Source organism: Procambarus clarkii, unplaced genomic scaffold, assembly GCF_040958095.1.
Source record: "Procambarus clarkii isolate CNS0578487 unplaced genomic scaffold, FALCON_Pclarkii_2.0 HiC_scaffold_104, whole genome shotgun sequence".
NCBI lineage: Eukaryota > Metazoa > Arthropoda > Malacostraca > Decapoda > Cambaridae > Procambarus > Procambarus clarkii.
The window spans coordinates 1,035,256-1,044,041 of NW_027189137.1; the positions used below are offsets into that span (position 1 = coordinate 1,035,256).

At 45.4% G+C, this 8,786-nt stretch overlaps 1 pseudogene; it reads right to left on the minus strand.

The window, feature by feature from the left end:
- Nucleotides 1–4,745: 4,745 nt before the first annotated feature.
- On the minus strand, nt 4,746–4,871 carry LOC138360279 (5S ribosomal RNA; annotated as a pseudogene).
- Nucleotides 4,872–8,786: the final 3,915 nt, after the last annotated feature.

An 8,786-nucleotide genomic window follows, 5' to 3' on the forward strand; every position in this document is an offset into this window, starting at 1 on the left:
ATCTAACTCCTGAGGCACATATAAATAGGATAACGACAGCAGCGTACTCTACACTGGCGAAAATTAGAACTTCATTCAGAAACCTAAATGAGGAGGCTTTTAGGGCGCTTTACACTGCCTACGTGAGACCCGTCTTAGAGTATGCCGTGCCATCATGGAGCCCCCACCTGAAGAAACACATAAAGAAACTGGAGAAGGTTCAGAGGTTTACGACGAGACTTGTCCCAGAGTTACGAGGGATGGGATATGAAGAGCGGCTGAAGGAACTGAACCTTACGACACTAGAGAAAAGAAGGGATAGAGAAAGAAGAAGGGAGGGGAGGAGGAGATATGATAGGGACATATAAAATACTCAGGGGAATTGACAAAGTGGAAAGTGGAAATAGATGAAATGTTCACACGTAATAATAACAGAACGACGAGGGGACATGGGTGGAAACTGGAAACTCAGATGAGTCACAGAGATGTTAGGAAGTTTTCTTTTAGCGTGAGAGTAGTAGAAAAATGGAATGCACTTGGGGAACAGGTTGTGGAAGCAATACTATTCATACTTTAAAACTAGGTATGATAGGGAAATGGGACAGGAGTCATTGCTGTAAAACAACCGATAGCTAGAAAGGCGGGATCCAAGAGTCAATGCTCGATCCTGCAAGCACAAATAGGTGAGTTCAAATAGGTGTGAGTACACACACACACACACACACACACACACACACACACACACATAGGATACACAGGATACACAGGCCAAACACAGGATACAGAATAGGAGATGAAGTACTTAATGAAACGAACAGAGAGAAAGATCTAGGAGTTGATATCACACCAAACCTGTCTCCTGAAGCCCACATAAAAAGAATAACGTCTGCGGCATATGCGAGGCTGGCTAACATCAGAACAGCGTTCATGTAACATCAGAACATCAGCATATGCTGCTGATGTTATCCTCTTGATATGAGCTTCAGGGGACAGGTCTAGCGTGACATCAACTGGCAGGTTTTTTTCTCTCTCTGAATCTTGAAGTAATTCATCTCCCAAATGATACCTTGTATCTGGTCTCCTGCTTCCTACCCCTATTCATTACATTACATTTGCTTGGGTTAAACTCTAACAACCATTTGTTCGACCATTCCTGCAGCTTGTCCAGGTCTTCTTGAAGCCTCAAGTTGTTCTCTGTCTTAATCCTTTTCATAATTTTGGCGTCGTCAGCAAACATTGAGAGAATGAGTCAATACCCTTTGGGAGATCATTTACGTATATCAGAAACAGGATAAGTCCGAGTACAGAGCCCTGTGTGGACTCCACTGGTGACTTCACGCCATTCTGAGGTCTCACCCCTCACCCCTCACTGTAACTCTCTGCTTCCTATTGCTTAGGTACCCCTTATCCACTGAGCGCCCTCCCAGTTACTCCTGCCTGTTTCTCCAGCTTATACATCAATCTTTTATGGGGTACGTACTGTGTCAAAAGCTTTCCAAGAGTCCAAAAAAATGCAGTCCGCCCATCCTTCTCTTTCTTGCTTAATCATTTTCACCTGATCATAGAATTCTATCAAGCCTGTAAGGCAACATTTACCTTCCCTGAACCCATGTTGCTGGGTTGTCACGAAGTCTCTTCTCTCTGATGTATTACTAGTTTTTTTCTCACAATCTTCTCCGTCACTTTCCATGGGATACAAGTTAAAAACAGACTTGAGACTTCGCAATCTCAACACCATCTAGCTCGTATCTTGTAACTCTATCAATTACCTAGCCTCAGAACTTTACATTTATCAGCATTAAACTGCATTTGCCAATCCTTTGACCATTTCAAAACCCTATCTAGATCATCTTGAAGTGATAGTGAGTCCTCCTCCGAATTAATTTCCCTACCGATTTTCGTATCATCGGCAAATTTGCAAATGTTGCTACTCAAACCTGAATCTAAATCATTTATATAATTATAAACAACAGAGGTCTCAGGACAGAGCCCTGAGGTACTCCACTAACAACATTATCCCACTCGACTTAACCCCATTTATACTAACTCTCTGTTTCCTTTGGAATATCCATGCCCTAATCCAAGTTAATATAGCACCCCCAATACCATGAGCTTCTATTTTTTTAATTAGTCTTTCATGTGGCACTGTATCAAAAGCTTTGCTAAAGTCAAGGTACACAACATCACAATCCTTACCACTATCAACTGCCTCAACTATGCTGGAATAAAAAGTTAGCAAATTTGTTAAACATGAACGGCCATTTGTAAAAACCATGTTGCGACTCATTTATTAATTTATGTTTTTCAAGATGGAGACGAATTGTATTTGCAATTATTGATTCAAGTAACTTTCCCACAATAGACGTTAGGCTAATTGGCCGATAGTTTGACGCAAGTGATCTATCTCCTTTCTTAAAAATTGGCCACATTAGCTACCTTCCATGACTCTGGCACTCTGCCTGACTCTATTGATTTATTAAATATGGTAGACAGTGGCTCGGAAAGCTCCTCTTTGGATTCTTTAAGCACCCTGGCAAACACTTCATCGGCCCTGGGGATTTGTTTGGTTTTAGTTTTTCTAATTGTTTAATTACATCCTCCCTGGTAACTGCTAAACTAGTCAACCTGTCCTCATCCCCACCCACATAGACTTGTTCGGCTGAAGGCATATTGTTAAGTTCTTCTTTAGTAAATACAGATATAAAATATTTGTTAAAAATACTACTCATCTCCTTGTCATTATCCGTTATTTGACCTGTCTCAGATTTTAATGGACCTATCCTTTCCCTAGTCTTAGTTCGATATAACTGAAAAAAACCCTTTAGGATTTGACTTTGCTTGCTCTGCTATGCGAACTTCATAGTTTCTTTTTGCTTTCATAATCTCTTTTTAACATTTCTAACCAGTTGTATGAATTCCTGTTCTAACTGACTTCCCCATCTTATCTCTAGTGTATAAGGGTACACCTTACCTTAGTGTATAAGGGTACACCTTACCTTAGTGTACAAGGGTACACCTTACCTTAGTGTATAAGGGTACACCTTACCCTTAGTGTATAAGGGTACACCTTACCCTTAGTGTATAAGGGTACACCTTACCCTTAGTGTATAAGGATGCACCTTACCCTTAGTGTATAAGGGTACACCTTACCCTTAGTGTATAAGGGTACACCTTACCCTTAGTGTATACAAAATGGAGACGGACCGACAAAAGTGCGCCAAAACCGTGAAGGCGCCAGCAGGCTGGCGATTGGCGGGCTGTGGTCACGTAACGAGATTAACCAATGAGACCCGCCCCTGGGAGACGGTGACGTCACCGGGAGGCTTGGCTGGGGGCTTGTAGTCTGCTGGGCTCTCAGAGATTCACGGCACTTGGTTGAGAACGGACTTGTGCTGGTTGTGCTCTCGAGTTCTTAGGTCCAGGAGCCTCATCCAGGGAAATATCGCAGCCTGACATATTGGCAGTGACGACGGAAGACTAACACACTTTAGGGAAGTGCGAGGAAGCCGAGTTCCAGTCGTGTGAGGGTGCCGAGGACTGAGTGAGCTGATAATCTTGGAGGAGTTGAGAGCGGCGACGACAGGAGATGCTAGTGGCTTCCCCCCAGCGGAACTCCGAGGTGCTCAAAGCTGTGATTGGATCACGTCCACTGGAAACTTAGAAAGGAGAAGTCGCAACCGGATCTATGAGTATTTGGTCTCAGTGAAGGAGGGATCGAGGGAGACAACGTGATCAGGAACTGCGTATTTGGGAGTGAGTACGGAGACGACTCGTATCTTCACGACGCCTAGGGACCTGTAACTCGACCGGAACGCTGAGGAATGAAGTGAGGGACTGAGGACCACGACTACCATCGGAGTCCAGGCGTCTGAGGGTAGGATATGTTACAGGTAGATCATTATTCCCTCCCATTGTCCCTTGATAATTAGGCAAGATAGGCATAGAAGTATATATAGGTTGTTACTAGAATGCATATTGATTCTTAGGAGTAGATTAGGGTAGGGCAGCTAGCATATGTCATCTTCTACCTGGTGAAGACAGCGAGTGGCGGAGCCGAGAGGATTATGGGTCTTCACTGACGGAGCCGGCCGTCATCATAAGGGCAAATATCCCCTTAAATTCGTTCAGATGACTCGGGTTGCCGGAGGCCACCAAAGAAGCGCCACTGTCATCTGATTTATATATTATTACACGTATACTTCTGTCATGTTTATGTAGTTTTCTCTTCAGTAAACTTTATTTACTTTTATTATCACTTTTATATGTCTCCTCATCTCACTGAACATTGTGAACAAGTGATATTATATTGCACCACACTAGCACTGATATTAAACAGAAAAGAGACACTAGGTGGCAACACTCTATCAAATTTGAAATGAAAGCGTTGCCGGGACGCAGAGAAGATTACCCAGCTGGCGACCGAAATAAATGTTGAGAACTGAGGTAACGACCGGAGGTCCCGCAAAACTTTGCACGTGTAGGTGGGCAAGCCCGGTGGGGGTTATCTTGAGATGATTTCGGGGCTTTAGTGTCCCCGCGGCCCGGTCCTCGACCAGGCCTCCACCCCCAGGAAGCAGCCCGTGACAGCTGACTAACACCCGTGATTTTTATCTATTTTATTTTTATTTTACTGTTAGGTAACAGGGGCATAGGGTGAAAGAAACTCTGCCCATTGTTTCTCGCCGGCGCCTGGGATCGAACCAGGACCACAGGATCACAAGTCCGGTGTGCTGTCCGCTCGGCCGACCGGCTCCCCTTAACATTATTGCCAACAGCATTTGGTGTTCTCAGGCGGTCACCCATCCAAGTACTAACCAAACCCAACGTTGCTTAACTTCGCTGATCGGACGGTGGTGATTGAGCGGTGTTCTCAACGTGGTATGGCCGTTGGCGCTCTCTCTCTCTGGGGTGTTGCATATTGCAGGATCGAGCTCAAGCAGTTTTTTTTTCTACCACAGATGTGGCCACACATTTACAATGCTAACCTGCATATATACATTTTCTTCTGTCCTCCATGGACAGGGTTAGAGAAATGTTAAACATATAGTTCAAGGGTTTATTGAACACTGAACCACAGAAGGTGATTCGGTGCTTTTAAAATGCTAAGCTAACCTACATACGTAAATATATAGATACACAGATTTACGTATGCCTTACATAAAGTGTTTGATGTGTCTTTTACATAATGTCATTAATGTACATTCACAAAGGTGAAATGTAATTCTGATCAGCTTCCATATATACTTTATACCCATACATGTACATACACACGCACATATACATACATATATACACACACATGCATTCACATACATTTGTCTCATTTACTCTGACAGGGTGAGATAGCTGATAAATTAAATTGTGCAATTAAGCACTTAATCACTGAAGGTGATGAAGGTGCTTTTACAAGCTCAGGTTATATAGTTACATAATAATTATACATTGTATAATTGGTATATTACATGGTCAATCTTGGATACAAGTCCAATATATCATCAAGTGTTCCAGTACTCATATCGTAATTACAGAGTTCAGCATACCTTAGCCCAGGAGGGCGAAAGTCAGTCAGTATGGGACATTCTACAATATAATGTTCAAGAGAGTGCATGTTTTCTCTTTCACAAAGTTGACTCATTGTGTACTCGACATTTTGTTTTTGAGAAAGCTGCCAGATACGTCTATATCCCAGGCGTATTCTGGCCACTATAACATCACATTGCCGGGTTCTTGTTCTATTAGTCCCATATGTGAATGTCTCCTCACGATATCTATCATAATATTTAATGCTACACCTTTCAGATTTTTGTGAATTTGTTAGGTCGGTGAGATCTTCATTAGATATTTGTTTAAGTATTCTCTTTGTCACTGCTAGTGAAACACCCATATCAGTTTCTACCACAGGTTTTCTGCAGGCTGTCTTTGCAAGCATATCAAAAGTGTCATGCCTTGAGATGCCAACATGTGATGGTTTCCATAGGAATTTAACCTCAAATCTGTTTTCTTTAGCAGCTAAAACATTCATTCGAATATCAATGACTATTTTCTGGGTGTCACAACCAAATTAAACTCTCTGCGAAAGCTGGTATGAATATTAAACTTTTGAAGTAAATTTTAACAACAATAAACTCTCTGGGAATGCAAGTAATAACAGTAAACTCTTCGGGAAAGGTGTTACCAAAAATAGACTTTGGTAACAACATTAATATCGCTGGGAAAACTTGTAACAACATTAAACTCTATGGGAAAGCTGGTAACAATATTAAACTCCTGGAAATGCAGGTAACAACAGTGAACTTTCTGGGATTGCTGCAAACAACATTAAACTATCTGGAAAAGTAGGTAACCTCATTAAACTCTCTGGGAAAGATGCTGGCAACATCAAACTCTCTGGAATTGCTAGTAACATCATTAAACTGTCTGGGATAGATGGTAACAACATTAAACGCTCTTGGAAAGCTGACAACAACGTTAAACTCTTTTGGAAAGCTGGTAACAACGGAACCCCTTCTGGAAAAGCTGGTAGCAATAGTAAACTTACTGGAAAATTTGGAAACAACAGTAAACTCTCTGGGATAGCTTGTAACAACATTAAACTCTCTGGGAAAGCAGGTAACAACATTGAATTGTCTGGTAAAGCTGTTAACTACATTAAACTTTTATGAAAAGCTGATAACAAAAGTAATCTCTCTGGGAAAGCTCGTAATATCAATAAACTCTGTGGGAAAGCTGGTAACAATATTAAACTCTGTAGGAAAGCTATAAACCTCACGGAGAGTGCAACACAACTGTTGCAGTAACCTGTGCCTCACTGATGGACTACAACACACCTGCAGCAGCCACATGTGCCTCACTGATGGACTGCAACACACCTGCAGCAGCCACATGTGCCTCACTGATGGACTGCAACACACCTGCAGCAGCCACATGTGCCTCACTGATGGTCTGCAACACACCTGCAGCAGCCACATGTGCCTCACTGATGGACTGCAACACACCTGCAGCAGCCACATGTGCCTCACTGATGGACTGCAACACACCTGCAGCAGCCACATGTGCCTCACTGATGGACTGCAACACACCTGCAGCAGCCACATGTGCCTCACTGATGGTCTGCAACACACCTGCAGCAGCCACATGTGCCTCACTGATGGACTGCAACACACCTGCAGCAGCCACATGTGTCTCACTGATGAACTGCAACACACCTGCAGCAGCCACATGTGCCTCACTGATGGTCAGCAACACACCTGCAGCAGCCACATGTGCCTCACTGATGGTCTGCAACACACCTGCAGCAGCCACATGTGCCTCACTGATGGACTGCAACACACCTGCAGCAGCCACATGTGCCTCACTGATGGACTGCAACACACCTGCAGCAGCCACATGTGCCTCACTGATGGACTGCAACACACACCTGCAGCAGCCACATGTGTCTCACTGATGGACTGCAACACACCTGCAGCAGCCACATGTGCCTCACTGATGGTCTGCAACACACCTGCAGCAGCCACATGTGCCTCACTGATGGACTGCAACACACCTGCAGCAGCCACATGTGCCTAACTGATGGTCTGCAACACACCTGCAGCAGCCACATGTGCCTCACTGATGGACTGCAACACACCTGCAGCAGCCACATGTGCCTCACTGATGGTCTGCAACACACCTGCAGCAGCCACATGTGCCTCACTGATGGACTGCAACACACCTGCAGCAGCCACATGTGCCTCACTGATGGTCTGCAACACACCTGCAGCAGCCACATGTGCCTCACTGATGGACTGCAACACACCTGCAGCAGCCACATGTGCCTCACTGATGGTCTGCAACACACCTGCAGCAGCCACATGTGCCTCACTGATGGACTGCGACACACCTGCAGCAGCCATATGTGCCTCACTGATGGTCTGCAACACACCTGCAGCAGCCACATGTGCCTCACTGATGGACTGCGACACACACTGCAGCAGCAACATGTGCCTCACTGATGGTCTGCAACACACCTGCAGCAGCCACATATGCCTCACTGATGGTCTGCAACACACCTGCAGCAGCCACATGTGCCTCACTGATGGACTGCGACACACCTGCAGCAGCCACATGTGCCTCACTGATGGTCTGCAACACACCTGCAGCAGCCACATGTGCCTCACTGATGGACTGCGACACAGCTGCAGCAGCCACATGTGCCTCACTGATGGACTGCAACACACCTGCAGCAGCCACATGTGCCTCACTGATGGACTGCAACACACCTGCAGCAGCCACATGTGCCTCACTGATGGACTGCAACACACCTGCAGCAGCCACATGTGCCTCACTGATAGACTGCAACACACCTGCAGCAGCCACATATGCCTCACTGATGGACTGCAACACACCTGCAGCAGCCACATGTGCCTCACTGATGGACTGCAACACACCTGCAGCAGCCACATATGCCTCACTGATGGACTGCAACACACCTGCAGCAGCCACATGTGCCTCACTGATGGACTGCAACACACCTGCAGCAGCCACATGTGCCTCACTGATGGACTGCAACACACCTGCAGCAGCCACATGTGCCTCACTGATGGACTGCAACACACCTGCAGCAGCCACATGTGCCTCACTGATGGACTGCAACACACCTGCAGCAGCCACATGTGCCTCACTGATGGACTGCAACACACCTGCAGCAGCCACATGTGTCTCACTGATGGACTGCAACACACCTGCAGCAGCCACATGTGCCTCACTGATGGTCTGCAACACACCTGCAGCAGCCACATGTGCCTCACTGATGGACTGCAACACACCTG